This window comes from Pleurodeles waltl, chromosome 2_2 (assembly GCF_031143425.1).
Source record: "Pleurodeles waltl isolate 20211129_DDA chromosome 2_2, aPleWal1.hap1.20221129, whole genome shotgun sequence".
Taxonomy (NCBI): Eukaryota; Metazoa; Chordata; class Amphibia; order Caudata; family Salamandridae; genus Pleurodeles; species Pleurodeles waltl.
The window spans coordinates 1,015,426,657-1,015,444,217 of NC_090439.1; positions in this window are offsets into that span (position 1 = coordinate 1,015,426,657).

Genomic DNA, 17,561 nt, shown 5'->3' on the forward strand with positions numbered 1-17,561 from the left:
AGAGGAGACACAAATTTCCTTCCACTCAGCGTTCCCCCAAGTCTTCCAATAAAAATGATACCTCACTTGTGTGGGTAGGCCTAGCGCCCGCAACCGGAAATGCCCCAAAACACAACATGGACACATCCCATTTTTTGACAGAAAACAGAGGTGTTTTTTGCAAAGTGCCTACCTTTAGATTTTGGCCTCTAGCTCAGATAGCACCTAGGGAAACCTATCAAACCTGTACATTTGTGAAAACTAGAAACCTAGGGGAATCCAAGATGGGGTGACTTGTGGGGCTCTGACCAGGTTCTGTTACCCCGAATCCTTTGCAAACCTCAAAATGTGGCTAAAAAAACAAGTTTTCATCACATTTTGGTGACGCAGAGAGTTCTGGAATCTGAGAGGAGCCACAAATTTCCTCCCACCCAGCGTTCCCCCAAGTCTCCCAAGAAAAATGAGATCTCACTTGTGTGGGTAGGCCTAGCGCCCGCGACAGGAAATGCCCCAAAACACAACGTGGACACATCCCATTTTTTGACAGAAAACAGAGGCTTTTTTTGCAAAGTGCCTACCTGTAGATTTTGGCCTCTATCTCAGCCAGCACCTAGGCAAACCTACCAAACCTGTGCATTTTTTAAAACTAGAGACCTAGGGGAATCCAAGATGGGGTGACTTGTGGGGCTCTGACCAGGTTCTCTTACCCAGAATCCTTTGCAAACCTTAAAATTTGGCAAAAAAAACAAGTTTTCCTCACATTTTGGTGACAGAAAGTTCTGGAATCTGAGAGGAGCCAGAAATGTCCTTCCACCCAGCGTTCCCCCAAGTCTCCCAATAAAAATGAGACCTCACTTGTGTGGGTAGGCCTAGTGCCCGCGACAGGAAATGCCCCAAAACACAACATGGACACATCCCATTTTTTGACAGAAAGCAGAGGTGTTTTTTGCAAAGTGCCTACCTGTAGAATTTGGCCTCTAGCTCAGCCTGCACCTAGGCAAACCTACCAAACCTGTGCAATTTTGAAAACTAGAGACCTAGTGGAATCCAGGATGGGGTGACTTGTTGGGCTCTGACCAGGTTCTATTACCCAGAATCCTTTGCAAACCTCAAAATTTGGCTGAAAAAAACACGTTTTCCTCACATTTTGGTGAAAGAGAGTTCTGGAATCTGAGAGGAGCCACAAATTTCCTTCCACCCAGCGTTCCCCCAAGTCTCCCAATAAAAATGAGACCTCACTTGTGTGGGTAGGCCTAGCGCCCGCAACAGGAAATGCCCCAAAACACAACGTGGACACATCCCATTTTTTTTACAGAAAACAGAGGTGTTTTTTGCAAAGTGCCTACCTGTAGATTTTGGCCTCTAGCTCAGCCTGCACCAAGGCAAACCTACCAAACCTGTGCAATTTTGAAAACTAGAGACCTAGGGGAATCCAAGATGGGGTGACTTGTGAGGCTCTGACCAGATTCTGTTACCCAGAATCCTTTGCAAACCTCAAAATGTGGCTAAAAATAACAAACTTTCCTCACATTTTGGTGACAGAAAGTTCTGGAATCTGAAAGGAGCCACATATTTCCTTCCACCCAGCATTCCCCCAAGTCTTCCGATAAAAATGATACCTCACTTGCGTGGGTAGGCCTAGCGCCCGCAACCGGAAATGCCCCAAAACAGAACGTGGACACATCCCATTTTTTGACAGAAAACAGAGGTGTTTTTTGCAAAGTGCCTACCTTTAGATTTTGGCCTCTAGCTCAGCCAGCACCTAGGGAAACCTATCAAACCTGTGTATTTTTGAAAACTAGAGACCTAGGGGAATCCAAGATGGGTTGACTTGTGGGACTCTGACCAGGTTCTGTTACCCAGAATCCTTTGCAAACCTCAAAATTTGGCTAAAAAAAACAAGTTTTCCTCACATTTTGGTGACAGAAAGTTCTGGAATCTGAGAGGAGCCACAAATTTCCTTCCACCCAGCGTTCCCCCAAGTCTCCCAATAAAAATGAGACCTCACTTGTGTGGGTAGGCCTAGTGCCCGCAACAGGAAATGCCCCAAAACACAACGTGGACACATCCCATTTTTTGACAGAAAACAGAGGTGTTTTTTACAAAGTGCCTACCTGTAGATTTTGGCCTCTAGCTCAGCCGGCACCTAGGAAAACTTACCAAACCTGTGCAATTTTGAAAACTAGAGACCTAAGGGAATCCAAGATGGGGTGACTTGTGGGGCTCCGACCAGATTCTGTTACCCAGAATCCTGTGCAAACCTCAAAATCTGGCTAAAAAAACAAATTTTCCTCACATTTCGGTGACAGAGAGTTCTGGAATCTGGGAGGAGCCACAAATTTCCTTCCACCCAGCGTTCCCCCAAGTCTCCTGATAAAAATGATACCTCATTTGTGTGGGTAGGCCTAGCGCCCGCGACAGGAAATGCCCCAAAACACAACGTGGACACATCCCATTTTTTTACAGAAAACAGAGGTGTTTTTTGCAAAGTGCCTACCTGTAGATTTTGGCCTGTAGCTCAGCCTGCACCTAGGCAACCCTACCAAACCTGTGCAATTTTGAAAACTAGAGACCGAGTGGAATCCAAGATGGGGTGACTTGTGGGGCTCTGACCAGGTTCTGTTACCCAGAATCCTTTGCAAACCTCAAAATTTGGCTAAAAAAAACACGTTTTCCTCACATTTCGGTGAAAGAGTGTTCTGGAATCTGAGAGGAGACACAAATTTCCTTCCACTCAGCGTTCCCCCAAGTCTCCCAATAAAAATGATACCTCACTTGTGTGGGTAGGCCTAGCGCCCGCAACAGGAAATACCCCAAAACACAACGTGCACACATCCCATTTTTTGACAGAAAACAGAGGTGTTTTTTACAAAGTGCCTACCTGTAGATTTTGGCCTCTAGCTCAGCCGGCTCCTAAAGAAACTTACCAAACCTGTACATTTCTGAAAACTAGAGACCTAGGGGAATTCAAGATGGGGTAACTTGTGGGGCTCTGACCAGGTTCTGTTACCCTTAATCCTTTGCAAACCTCAAACTGTGGCTAAAAAAACAAGTTTTCATCACATTTTGGTGACACAGAGAGTTCTGGAATCTGAGAGGAGCCACAAATTTCCTTCCACCCAGCGTTCCCCCAAGTCTCCCAATAAAAATGAGACCTCACTTGTGTGGGTAGGCCTATTGCCCGCAACAGGAAATGCCCCAAAACACAATGTGGACACATCCCATTTTTTGACAGAAAACAGAGGTGTTTTTTACAAAGTGCCTACCTGTAGATTTTGGCCTCTAGCTCAGCCGGCACCTAGGGAAACTTACCAAACGTGTGCAATTTTGAAAACTAGAGACCTAAGGGAATCCAAGATGGGGTGACTTGTGGGGCTCTGACCAGATTCTGTTACCCAGAATCCTGTGCAAACCTCAAAATCTGGCTAAAAAAACAAATTTTCCTCACATTTCGGTGACAGAGAGTTCTGGAATCTGGGAGGAGCCACAAATTTCCTTCCACCCAGCGTTCCCCCAAGTCTCCTGATAAAAATGATACATCATTTGTGTGGGTAGGCCTAGCGCCCGCGACAGGAAATGCCCCAAAACACAACGTGGACACATCCCATTTTTTTTTACAGAAAACAGAGGTGTTTTTTGCAAAGTGCCTACCTGTAGATTTTGGCCTCTAGCTCAGGCTGCACCTAGGCAAACCTACCAAACCTGTGCAATTTTGAAAACTAGAGACCGAGTGGAATCCAAGATGGGGTGACTTGTGGGGCTCTGACCAGGTTCTGTTACCCAGAATCCTTTGCAAACCTCAAAATTTGGCTAAAAAAACACGTTTTCCTCACATTTTGGTTAAAGAGTGTTCTGGAATCTGAGAGGAGACACAAATTTCCTTCCACTCAGCGTTCCCCCAAGTCTCCCAATAAAAATGATACCTCACTTGTGTGGGTAGCCCTAGCGCCTGCAACAGGAAATGCCCCAAAACACAACGTGGACACATCCCATTTTTTGACAGAAAACAGAGGTGCTTTTTACAAAGTGCCTACCTGTAGATTTTGGCCTCTAGCTCAGCCGGCTCCTAGGGAAACTTACCAAACCTGTACATTTTTTAAAACTAGAGACGTAGGGGAATTCAAGATGGGGTGACTTGTGGGGCTCTGACCAGGTTCTGTTACCCTGAATCCTTTGCAAACCTCAAAATGTGGCTAAAAAAACAAGTTTTCATCACATTTTGGTGACACAGAGAGTTCTGGAATCTGAGAGGAGCCACAAATTTCCTTCCACCCAGCGTTCCCCCAAGTCTCCCAATAAAAATTAGACCTCACTTGTGTGGGTAGGCCTAGTGCCCGCAACAGGAAATGCCCCAAAACACAACGTGGACACATCCCATTTTTTGACAGAAAACAGAGGTGTTTTTTACAAAGTGCCTACCTGTAGATTTTGGCCTCTAGCTCAGCCGGCACCTAGGGAAACTTACCAAACCTGTGCAATTTTGAAAACTAGAGACCTAAGGGAATCCAAGATGGGGTGACTTGTGGGGCTCCGACCAGATTCTGTTACCCAGAATCCTGTGCAAACCTCAAAATCTGGCTAAAAAAACAAATTTTCCTCACATTTCGGTGAAAGAGTGTTCTGGAATCTGAGAGGAGACACAAATTTCCTTCCACTCAGCGTTCCCCCAAGTCTCCCAATAAAAATGATACCTCACTTGTGTGGGTAGGCCTAGTGCCCGCAACAGGAAATACCCCAAAACACAACGTGCACACATCCCATTTTTTGACAGAAAACAGAGGTGTTTTTTACAAAGTGCCTACCTGTAGATTTTGGCCTCTAGCTCAGCCGGCTCCTAAAGAAACTTACCAAACCTGTACATTTCTGAAAACTAGAGACCTAGGGGAATTCAAGATGGGGTAACTTGTGGGGCTCTGACCAGGTTCTGTTACCCTTAATCCTTTGCAAACCTCAAACTGTGGCTAAAAAAACAAGTTTTCATCACATTTTGGTGACACAGAGAGTTCTGGAATCTGAGAGGAGCCACAAATTTCCTTCCACCCAGCGTTCCCCCAAGTCTCCCAATAAAAATGAGACCTCACTTGTGTGGGTAGGCCTATTGCCCGCAACAGGAAATGCCCCAAAACACAACGTGGACACATCCCATTTTTTGACAGAAAACAGAGGTGTTTTTTACAAAGTGCCTACCTGTAGATTTTGGCCTCTAGCTCAGCCGGCACCTAGGGAAACTTACCAAACGTGTGCAATTTTGAAAACTAGAGACCTAAGGGAATCCAAGATGGGGTGACTTGTGGGGCTCTGACCAGATTCTGTTACCCAGAATCCTGTGCAAACCTCAAAATCTGGCTAAAAAAACAAATTTTCCTCACATTTCGGTGACAGAGAGTTCTGGAATCTGGGAGGAGCCACAAATTTCCTTCCACCCAGCGTTCCCCCAAGTCTCCTGATAAAAATGATACCTCATTTGTGTGGGTAGGCCTAGCGCCCGCGACAGGAAATGCCCCAAAACACAACGTGGACACATCCCATTTTTTTTTACAGAAAACAGAGGTGTTTTTTGCAAAGTGCCTACCTGTAGATTTTGGCCTCTAGCTCAGGCTGCACCTAGGCAAACCTACCAAACCTGTGCAATTTTGAAAACTAGAGACCGAGTGGAATCCAAGATGGGGTGACTTGTGGGGCTCTGACCAGGTTCTGTTACCCAGAATCCTTTGCAAACCTCAAAATTTGGCTAAAAAAACGCGTTTTCCTCACATTTTGGTTAAAGAGTGTTCTGGAATCTGAGAGGAGACACAAATTTCCTTCCACTCAGCGTTCCCCCAAGTCTCCCAATAAAAATGATACCTCACTTGTGTGGGTAGGCCTAGCGCCTGCAACAGGACATGCCCCAAAACACAACGTGGACACATCCCATTTTTTGACAGAAAACAGAGGTGCTTTTTACAAAGTGCCTACCTGTAGATTTTGGCCTCTAGCTCAGCCGGCTCCTAGGGAAACTTACCAAACCTGTACATTTTTGAAAACTAGAGACCTAGGGGAATTCAAGATGGGGTGACTTGTGGGGCTCTGACCAGGTTCTGTTACCCTGAATCCTTTGCAAACCTCAAAATGTGGCTAAAAAAACAAGTTTTCATCACATTTTGGTGACACAGAGAGTTCTGGAATCTGAGAGGAGCCACAAATTTCCTTCCACCCAGCGTTCCCCCAAGTCTCCCAATAAAAATGAGACCTCACTTGTGTGGGTAGGCCTAGCGCCCGCGACCGGAAATGCCCCAAAACACAACGTGGACACATCCCATTTTTTGACTGAAAACCGAGGTGTTTTTTACAAAGTGGCTACCTGTAGATTTTGGCCTCTAGCTCAGCCGGGACCTAGGGAAACTTACCAAACCTGGGCATTTTTGAAAACTAGAGACCTAAGGGAATCCAAGATGGGGTGACTTGTGGGGCTCTGACCAGGTTCTGTTACCCGGAATCCTTTGCAAACCTAAAAATTTGGCTAAAAAAACACGTTTTGATCACATTTCGGTGACAGAGAGTTCTGGAATCTGAGAGGAGCCACAAATTTCCTTCCACCCAGCGTTCCCCCAAGTCTCCCAATAAAAATGAGACCTCACTTGTGTGGGTAGGCCTAGCGCCTGCGACTGGAAATGACCCAAAACACAACGTGGACACATCCCATTTTTTGACAGAAAACAGAGGTGTTTTTTGCAAAGTGCCTACCTTTAGATTTTGGCCTCTAGCTCAGCGAGCACCTAGGGAAACCCATCAAACCTGTGCATTTATGAAAACTAGAGACCTAGGGGAATCCAAGATGGGGTGACTTGTGGGGCTCTGACCAGGTTCTCTTACCCAGAATCCTTTGCAAACCTCAAAATTTGGCTAAAAAAACACGTTTTCCTCACATTTTGGTGACAGAAAGTTCTGGAATCTGAGAGGAGCCACAAATTTCCTTCCACCCAGCGTTCCTCCAAGTCTCCCAATAAAAATGAGACCTCACTTGTGTGGATAGGCCTAGTGCCCGCGACAGGAAATGACCCAAAACACAACATGGACATCCCATTTTTTGACAGAAAGCAGAGGTGTTTTTTGCAAAGTGCCTACCTGTAGATTTTGGCCTCTAGCTCAGCCGGCACCTGGGCAAACCTACCAAACCTGTACATTTTTGACAACTAGAGACCTAGGGGAATTCAAGATGGGGTGACTAGTGGGGCTCTGACCAGGTTCTGTTACCCCGAACCCTTCGCAAACCTCAAAATGTGGCTAAAAAAACAAGTTTTCATCACATTTTGGTGACACAGAGAGTTCTGGAATCTGAGAGGAGCCACAAATTTCCTTCCACCCAGTGTTCCCCCAAGTCTCCCAATAAAAATGAGACCTCACTTGTGTGGGTAGGCCTAGCGCCCGCGACCGGAAATGCCCCAAAACACAACGTGGACACATCCCATTATTTGACAGAAAACAGAGGTGTTTTTTGCAAAGTGCCTACCTTTAGATTTTGGCCTCTAGCTCAGCCAGCACCTAGGGAAACCCATCAAACCTGTGCATTTATGAAAACTAGAGACCTAGGGGAATCCAAGATGGGGTGACTTGTGGGGCTCTGACCAGGTTCTCTTACCCAGAATCCTTTGCAAACCTCAAAATTTGGCTAAAAAAAACACGTTTTCCTCACATTTTGGTGACAGAAAGTTCTGGAATCTGAGAGGAGCCACAAATTTGCTTCCACCCAGCGTTCCCCCAAGTCTCCCAATAAAAATGAGACCTCACTTGTGTGGGTAGGCCTAGTGCCCGCGACAGGAAATGCCCCAAAACACAACATGGACACATCCGATTTTTTGACAGAAAGCAGAGGTGTTTTTTGCAAAGTGCCTACCTGTAGATTTTGGCCTCTAGCTCAGCCGGCACCTAGGCAAACCTACCAAACCTGTACATTTTTTCAAACTAGAGACCTAGGGGAATCCAAGATGGGGTGACTTGTGGGGCTATGACCAGATTCTGTTACCCAGAATCCTTTGCAAACCTCAAAATGTGGCTAAAAAAACAAGTTTTCCTCACATTTCGGTGACAGAGAGTTCTGGAATCTGAGAGGAGCCACACATTTCCTTCCACCCAGCGTTCCCCTAAGTCTCCTGATAAAAATGATACCTCACTTGTGTGGGTAGGCCTAGCGCCCGCGACAGGAAATGCCCCAAAACACAACGTGGACACATCCCATTTTTTGACAGAAAACCGAGGTGTTTTTTACAAAGTGGCTACCTGTAGATTTTGGCCTCTAGCTCAGCCGGCACCTAGGGAAACTTCCCAAACCTGGGCATTTTTGAAAACTAGAGACATAAGGAAATCCAAGATGGGGTGACTTGTGGGGCTCTGACCAGATTCTGTTACCCAGAATCCTTTGCAAACCTCAAAATCTGGCTAAAAAAACAAACTTTCCTCACATTTTGGTGACAGAAAGTTCTGGAATCTGAGAGGAGCCACATATTTCCTTCCACCCTGCGTTCCCCCAAGTCTCCCAATAAAAATGAGACCTCACTTGTGTGGGTAGGCCTAGCGCCCGCGACCGGAGATGCCCCAAAACACAACGTGGACACATCCCATTTTTTGACAGAAAACCGAGGTGTTTTTTACAAAGTGGCTACCTGTAGATTTTGGCCTCTAGCTCAGCCGGCACCTAGGGAAACTTACCAAACCTGGGCATTTTTGAAAACTAGAGACCTAAGGGAATCGAAGATGGGGTGACTTGTGGGGTTCTGACCAGATTCTGTTACCCAGAATCCTTTGCAAACCTCAAAATGTGGCTAAAAAAACAAATTTTCCTCACATTTCCGTGACAGAGAGTTCTGGAATCTGAGAGGAGCCACACATTTCCTTCCACCCAGCGTTCCCCCAAGTCTCCTGATAAAAATGATACCTCACTTGTGTGGGTAGGCCTAGCGCCCGCGACAGGAAATGCCCCAAAACACAACGTGGACACATCCCATTTTTTGACAGAAAACCGAGGTGTTTTTTACAAAGTGGCTACCTGTAGATTTTGGCCTCTAGCTCAGCCGGCACCTAGGGAAACTTACCAAACCTGGGCATTTTTGAAAACTAGAGACCTAAGGGAATCCAAGATGGGGTGACTTGTGGGGCTCTGACCAGGTTCTCTTACCCAGAATCCTTTGCAAACCTCAAAATTTGGCTAAAAAAAACACGTTTTCCTCACATTTTGGTGACAGAAAGTTCTGGAATCTGAGAGGAGCCACAAATTTGCTTCCACCCAGCGTTCCCCCAAGTCTCCCAATAAAAATGAGACCTCACTTGTGTGGGTAGGCCTAGTGCCCGCGACAGGAAATGCCCCAAAACACAACATGGACACATCCGATTTTTTGACAGAAAGCAGAGGTGTTTTTTGCAAAGTGCCTACCTGTAGATTTTGGCCTCTAGCTCAGCCGGCACCTAGGCAAACCTACCAAACCTGTACATTTTTTCAAACTAGAGACCTAGGGGAATCCAAGATGGGGTGACTTGTGGGGCTATGACCAGATTCTGTTACCCAGAATCCTTTGCAAACCTCAAAATGTGGCTAAAAAAACAAGTTTTCCTCACATTTCGGTGACAGAGAGTTCTGGAATCTGAGAGGAGCCACACATTTCCTTCCACCCAGCGTTCCCCTAAGTCTCCTGATAAAAATGATACCTCACTTGTGTGGGTAGGCCTAGCGCCCGCGACAGGAAATGCCCCAAAACACAACGTGGACACATCCCATTTTTTGACAGAAAACCGAGGTGTTTTTTACAAAGTGGCTACCTGTAGATTTTGGCCTCTAGCTCAGCCGGCACCTAGGGAAACTTCCCAAACCTGGGCATTTTTGAAAACTAGAGACATAAGGAAATCCAAGATGGGGTGACTTGTGGGGCTCTGACCAGATTCTGTTACCCAGAATCCTTTGCAAACCTCAAAATCTGGCTAAAAAAACAAACTTTCCTCACATTTTGGTGACAGAAAGTTCTGGAATCTGAGAGGAGCCACATATTTCCTTCCACCCTGCGTTCCCCCAAGTCTCCCAATAAAAATGAGACCTCACTTGTGTGGGTAGGCCTAGCGCCCGCGACCGGAGATGCCCCAAAACACAACGTGGACACATCCCATTTTTTGACAGAAAACCGAGGTGTTTTTTACAAAGTGGCTACCTGTAGATTTTGGCCTCTAGCTCAGCCGGCACCTAGGGAAACTTACCAAACCTGGGCATTTTTGAAAACTAGAGACCTAAGGGAATCGAAGATGGGGTGACTTGTGGGGTTCTGACCAGATTCTGTTACCCAGAATCCTTTGCAAACCTCAAAATGTGGCTAAAAAAACAAATTTTCCTCACATTTCCGTGACAGAGAGTTCTGGAATCTGAGAGGAGCCACACATTTCCTTCCACCCAGCGTTCCCCCAAGTCTCCTGATAAAAATGATACCTCACTTGTGTGGGTAGGCCTAGCGCCCGCGACAGGAAATGCCCCAAAACACAACGTGGACACATCCCATTTTTTGACAGAAAACCGAGGTGTTTTTTACAAAGTGGCTACCTGTAGATTTTGGCCTCTAGCTCAGCCGGCACCTAGGGAAACTTACCAAACCTGGGCATTTTTGAAAACTAGAGACCTAAGGGAATCCAAGATGGTGTGACTTGTGGGGCTCTGACCAGATTCTGTTACCCAGAATCCTTTGCAAACCTCAAAATGTGGCTAAAAAAACAAACTTTCCTCACATTTTGGTGACAGAAAGTTCTGGAATCTGAGAGGAGCCACATATTTCCTTCCACCCAGCGTTCCCCCAAGTCTTCCGATAAAAATGATACCTCACTTCTGTGGGTAGGCCTAGCGCCCGCAACCGGAAATGCCCCAAAACACAACGTGGACACATCCCATTTTTTGACAGAAAACAGAGGTGTTTTTTGCAAAGTGCCTACCTTTAGATTTTGGCCTCTAGCTCAGCCAGCCCCTAGGGAAACCTATCCAACCTGTGTATTTTTGAAAACTAGAGACCTAGGGGAATCCAAGATGGGTTGACTTGTGGGACTCTGACCAGGTTATGTTACCCAGAATCCTTTGCAAACCTCAAAATTTGGCTAAAAAAACCACGTTTTCCTCACATTTTGGTGACAGAAAGTTCTGAAATCTGAGAGGAGCCACAAATTTCCTTCCACCCAGCGTTCCCCCAAGTCTCCCAATAAAAATGAGACCTCACTTGTGTGGGTAGGCCTAGCGCCCGCAACAGGAAGTGCCCCAAAACACAACGTGGACACATCCCATTTTTTGACAGAAAATAGAGGTGTTTTTTACAAAGTGCCTACCTGTAGATTTTGGCCTCTAGCTCAGCCGGCACCTAGGGAAACTTACCAAACCTGGGCATTTTTGAAAACTAGAGACCTAAGGGAATCCAAGATGGGGTGACTTGTGGGGCTCTGACCAGATTCTGTTACCCAGAATCCTTTGCAAACCTCAAAATCTGGCTAAAAAAACAAACTTTCCTCACATTTTGTTGACAGAAAGTTCTGGAATCTGAGAGGAGCCACATATTTCCTTCCACCCAGCGTTCCCCCAAGTATTCCGATAAAAATGATACCTCACTTCTGTGGGTAGGCCTAGCGCCCGCAACCGGAAATGCCCCAAAACACAACGTGGACACATCCCATTTTTTGACAGAAAACCGAGGTGTGTTTTTACAAAGTGGCTACCTGTAGATTTTGGCCTCTAGCTCAGCCGGCACCTAGGGAAACTTACCAAACCTGGGCATTTTTGAAAACTAGAGACCTAAGGGAATCCAAGATGGGGTGACTTGTGGGGCTCTGACCAGATTCTGTTACCCAGAATCCTTTGCAAACCTCAAAATGTGGCTAAAAAAACAAACTTTCCTCACATTTTGGTGACAGAAAGTTCTGGAATCTGAGAGGAGCCACATATTTCCTTCCACCCAGCGTTCCCCCAAGTATTCCGATAAAAATGATACCTCCCTTCTGTGGGTAGGCCTAGCGCCCGCAACCGGAAATGCCCCAAAACACAACGTGGACACATCCCATTTTTTGACAGAAAACAGAGGTGTTTTTTGCAAAGTGCCTACCTTTAGATTTTGACCTCTAGCTCAGCCAGCACCCAGGGAAACCTATCCAACCTGTGTATTTTTGAATACTAGAGACCTAGGGGAATCCAAGATGGGTTGACTTGTGGGACTCTGACCAGGTTCTGTTACCCAGAATCCTTTGCAAACCTCAAAATTTGACTAAAAAAATCACGTTTTCCTCACATTTTGGTGACAGAAAGTTCTGGAATCTGAGAGGAGCCACAAATTTCCTTCCACCCAGCGATCCCCCAAGTCTCCCAATAAAAATGAGACCTCACTTCTGTGGGTAGGCCTAGCGCCCGCAACAGGAAATGCCCCAAAACACAACGTGGACACATCCCATTTTTTGACAGAAAATAGAGGTGTTTTTTACAAAGTGCCTACCTGTAGATTTTGGCCTCTAGCTCAGCCGGCACCTAGGGAAACTTACCAAACCTGTGCAATTTTGAAAACTAGAGACCTAAGGGAATCCAAGATGGGGTGACTTGTGGGGCTCTGACCAGATTCTGTTACCCAGAATCCTTTGCAAACCTCAAAATCTGGCTAAAAAAAACACATTTTCATCACATTTCGGTGACAGAGAGTTCTGGAATCTGGGAGGAGCCACAAATTTCCTTCCACCCAGCGTTCCCCCAAGTCTCCCAATAAAAATGAGACCTCACTTGTGTGGGTAGGCCTAGCGCCTGCGACCGGAAATGCCCCAAAACACAACGTGGACACATCCCATTTTTTGACAGAAAACAGAGGTGTTTTTTGCAAAGTGCCTACCTTTAGATTTTGGCCTCTAGCTCAGCCAGCACCTAGGGAAACCCATCAAACCTGTGCATTTATGAAAACTAGAGACCTAGGGGAATCCAAGATGGGGTGACTTGTGGGGCTCTGACCAGGTTCTCTTACCCAGAATCCTGTGCAAACCTCAAAATTTGGCTAAAAAAAACACGTTTTCCTCACATTTTGGTGACAGAAAGTTCTGGAATCTGAGAGGAGCCACAAATTTCCTTCCACCCAGCGTTCCCCCAAGTCTCCCAATAAAAATGAGACCTCACTTGTGTGGGTAGGCCTAGTGCCCGCGACAGGAAATGCCCCAAAACTCAACATGGACACATCCCATTTTTTGACAGAAAGCAGAGGTGTTTTTTGCAAAGTGCCTACCTGTAGATTTTGGCCTCTAGCTCAGCCGGCACCTAGGCAAACCTACCAAACCTGTACATTTATTCAAACTAGAGACCTAGGGGAACCCAAGATGGGGTGACTTGTGGGGCTATGACCAGATTCTGTTACCCAGAATCCTTTGCAAACCTCAAAATGTGGCTAAAAAAACAAGTTTTCCTCACATTTCGGTGACAGAGAGTTCTGGAATCTGAGAGGAGCCACACATTTCCTTCCACCCAGCGTTTCCCCAAGTCTCCTGATAAAAATGATACCTCACTTGTGTGGGTAGGCCTAGCGCCCGCGACAGGAAATGCCCCAAAACACAACGTGGACACATCCAATTTTTTGACAGAAAACCGAGGTGTTTTTTACAAAGTGGCTACCTGTAGATTTTGGCCTCTAGCTCAGCCGGCACCTAGGGAAACTTACCAAACCTGGGCATTTTTTAAAACTAGAGACCTAAGGGAATCCAAGATGGGGTGACTTGTGGGGCTCTGACCAGATTCTGTTACCCAGCATCCTTTGCAAACCTCAAAATGTGGCTAAAAAAACAAACTTTCCTCACATTTTGGTGACAGAAAGTTCTGGAATCTGAGAGGAGCCACATATTTCCTTCCACCCAGCGTTCCCCCAAGTCTTCCGATAAAAATGATACCTCACTTCTGTGGGTAGGCCTAGCGCCCGCAACCGGAAATGCCCCAAAACACAACGTGGACACATCCCATTTTTTGACAGAAAACAGAGGTGTTTTTTGCAAAGTGCCTACCTTTAGATTTTGGCCTCTAGCTCAGCCAGCACCTAGGGAAACCCATCAAACCTGTGCATTTATGAAAACTAGAGACCTAGGGGAATCCAAGATGGGGTGACTTGTGGGGCTCTGACCAGGTTCTCTTACCCAGAATCCTTTGCAAACCTCAAAATTTGGCTAAAAAAAACACGTTTTCCTCACATTTTGGTGACAGAAAGTTCTGGAATCTGAGAGGAGCCACAAATGTCCTTCCACCCAGCGTTCCCCCAAGTCTCCCAATAAAAATGAGACCTCACTTGTGTGGGTAGGCCTAGTGCCCGCGACAGGAAATGCCCCAAAACTCAACATGGACACATCCCATTTTTTGACAGAAAGCAGAGGTGTTTTTTGCAAAGTGCCTACCTGTAGATTTTGGCCTCTAGCTCAGCCGGCACCTAGGGAAACTTACCAAACCTGGGCATTTGTGAAAACTAGAGACCTAAGGGAATCCAAGATGGGGTGACTTGTGGGGCTCTGACCAGATTCTGTTACCCAGCATCCTTTGCAAACCTCAAAATGTGGCTAAAAAAACAAGTTTTCCTCACATTTCGGTGACAGAGAGTTCTGGAATCTGAGAGGAGCCACACATTTCCTTCCACCCAGCGTTTCCCCAAGTCTCCTGATAAAAATGATACCTCACTTGTGTGGGTAGGCCTAGCGCCCGCGACAGGAAATGCCCCAAAACACAACGTGGACACATCCAATTTTTTGACAGAAAACCGAGGTGTTTTTTACAAAGTGGCTACCTGTAGATTTTGGCCTCTAGCTCAGCCGGCACCTAGGGAAACTTACCAAACCTGGGCATTTTTGAAAACTAGAGACCTAAGGGAATCCAAGATGGGGTGACTTGTGGGGCTCTGACCAGATTCTGTTACCCAGCATCCTTTGCAAACCTCAAAATGTGGCTAAAAAAACAAACTTTCCTCACATTTTGGTGACAGAAAGTTCTGGAATCTGAGAGGAGCCACATATTTCCTTCCACCCAGCGTTCCCCCAAGTCTTCCGATAAAAATGATACCTCACTTCTGTGGGTAGGCCTAGCGCCCGCAACCGGAAATGCCCCAAAACACAACGTGGACACATCCCATTTTTTGACAGAAAACAGAGGTGTTTTTTGCAAAGTGCCTACCTTTAGATTTTGGCCTCTAGCTCAGCCAGCACCTAGGGAAACCCATCAAACCTGTGCATTTATGAAAACTAGAGACCTAGGGGAATCCAAGATGGGGTGACTTGTGGGGCTCTGACCAGGTTCTCTTACCCAGAATCCTTTGCAAACCTCAAAATTTGGCTAAAAAAAACACGTTTTCCTCACATTTTGGTGACAGAAAGTTCTGGAATCTGAGAGGAGCCACACATTTCCTTCCACCCAGCGTTCCCCCAAGTCTCCCAATAAAAATGAGACCTCACTTGTGTGGGTAGGCCTAGTGCCCGCGACAGGAAATGCCCCAAAACTCAACATGGACACATCCCATTTTTTGACAGAAAGCAGAGGTGTTTTTTGCAAAGTGCCTACCTGTAGATTTTGGCCTCTAGCTCAGCCGGCACCTAGGCAAACCTACCAAACCTGTACATTTTTTAAAACTAGAGACCTAGGGGAATCCAAGATGGGGTGACTTGTGGGGCTATGACCAGATTCTGTTACCCAGAATCCTTTGCAAACCTCAAAATGTGGCTAAAAAAACAAGTTTTCCTCACATTTCGGTGACAGAGAGTTCTGGAATCTGAGAGGAGCCACACATTTCCTTCCACCCAGCGTTTCCCCAAGTCTCCTGATAAAAATGATACCTCACTTGTGTGGGTAGGCCTAGCGCCCGCGACAGGAAATGCCCCAAAACACAACGTGGACACATCCAATTTTTTGACAGAAAACCGAGGTGTTTTTTACAAAGTGGCTACCTGTAGATTTTGGCCTCTAGCTCAGCCGGCACCTAGGGAAACTTACCAAACCTGGGCATTTTTGAAAACTAGAGACCTAAGGGAATCCAAGATGGGGTGACTTGTGGGGCTCTGACCAGATTCTGTTACCCAGTATCTTTTGCAAACCTCAAAATGTGGCTAAAAAACCAAACTTTCCTCACATTTTGGTGACAGAAAGTTCTGGAATCTGAGAGGAGCCACATATTTCCTTCCACCCAGCGTTCCCCCAAGTCTTCCGATAAAAATGATACCTCACTTCTGTGGGTAGGCCTAGCGCCCGCAATCGGAAATGCCCCAAAACACAACGTGGACACATCCCATTTTTTGACAGAAAACAGAGGTGTTTTTTGCAAAGTGCCTACCTTTAGATTTTGGCCTCTAGCTCAGCCAGCACCTAGGGAAACCCATCAAACCTGTGCATTTATGAAAACTAGAGACCTAGGGGAATCCAAGATGGGGTGACTTGTGGGGCTCTGACCAGGTTCTCTTACCCAGAATCCTTTGCAAACCTCAAAATTTGGCTAAAAAAAACACGTTTTCCTCACATTTTGGTGACAGAAAGTTCTGGAATCTGAGAGGAGCCACAAATTTCCTTCCACCCAGCGTTCCCCCAAGTCTCCCAATAAAAATGAGACCTCACTTGTGTGGGTAGGCCTAGTGCCCGCGACAGGAAATGCCCCAAAACTCAACATGGACACATCCCATTTTTTGACAGAAAGCAGAGGTGTTTTTTGCAAAGTGCCTACCTGTAGATTTTGGCCTCTAGCTCAGCCGGCACCTAGGCAAACCTACCAAACCTGTACATTTTTGAAAACTAGAGACCTAGGGGAATCCAAGATGGGGTGACTTGTGGGGCTCTGACCAGATTCTGTTACCCAGAATCCTTTGCAAACCTCAAAATGTGGCTAAAAAAACAAGTTTTCCTCACATTTCGGTGACAGAGAGTTCTGGAATCTGAGAGGAGCCACACATTTCCTTCCACCCAGCGTTTCCCCAAGTCTCCTGATAAAAATGATACCTCACTTGTGTGGGTAGGCCTAGCGCCCGCGACAGGAAATGCCCCAAAACACAACATGGACACATCCAATTTTTTGACAGAAAACCGAGGTGTTTTTTACAAAGTGGCTACCTGTAGATTTTGGCCTCTAGCTCAGCCGGCACCTAGGGAAACTTCCCAAACCTGGGCATTTTTGAAAACTAGAGACCTAAGGGAATCCAAGATGGGGTGACTTGTGGGGCTCTGACCAGATTCTGTTACCCAGAATCCTTTGCAAACCTCAAAATCTGGCTAAAACAACAAACTTTCCTCACATTTTGGTGACAGAAAGTTCTGGAATCTGAGAGGAGCCACACATTTCCTTCCACCCAGCGTTCCCCCAAGTCTCCCAATAAAAATGAGACCTCACTTGTGTGGGTAGGCCTAGCGCCCGCGACCGGAAATGCCCCAAAACACAACGTGGACACATCCCATTTTTTGACAGAAAACAGAGGTGTTTTTTACAAAGTGGCTACCTGTGGATTTTGGCCTCTAGCTCAGCTGGCACCTAGGGAAACTTACCAAACCTGGGCATTTTTGAAAACTAGAGACCTAAGGGAATCCAAGATGGGGTGACTTGTGGGGTTCTGACCAGATTCTG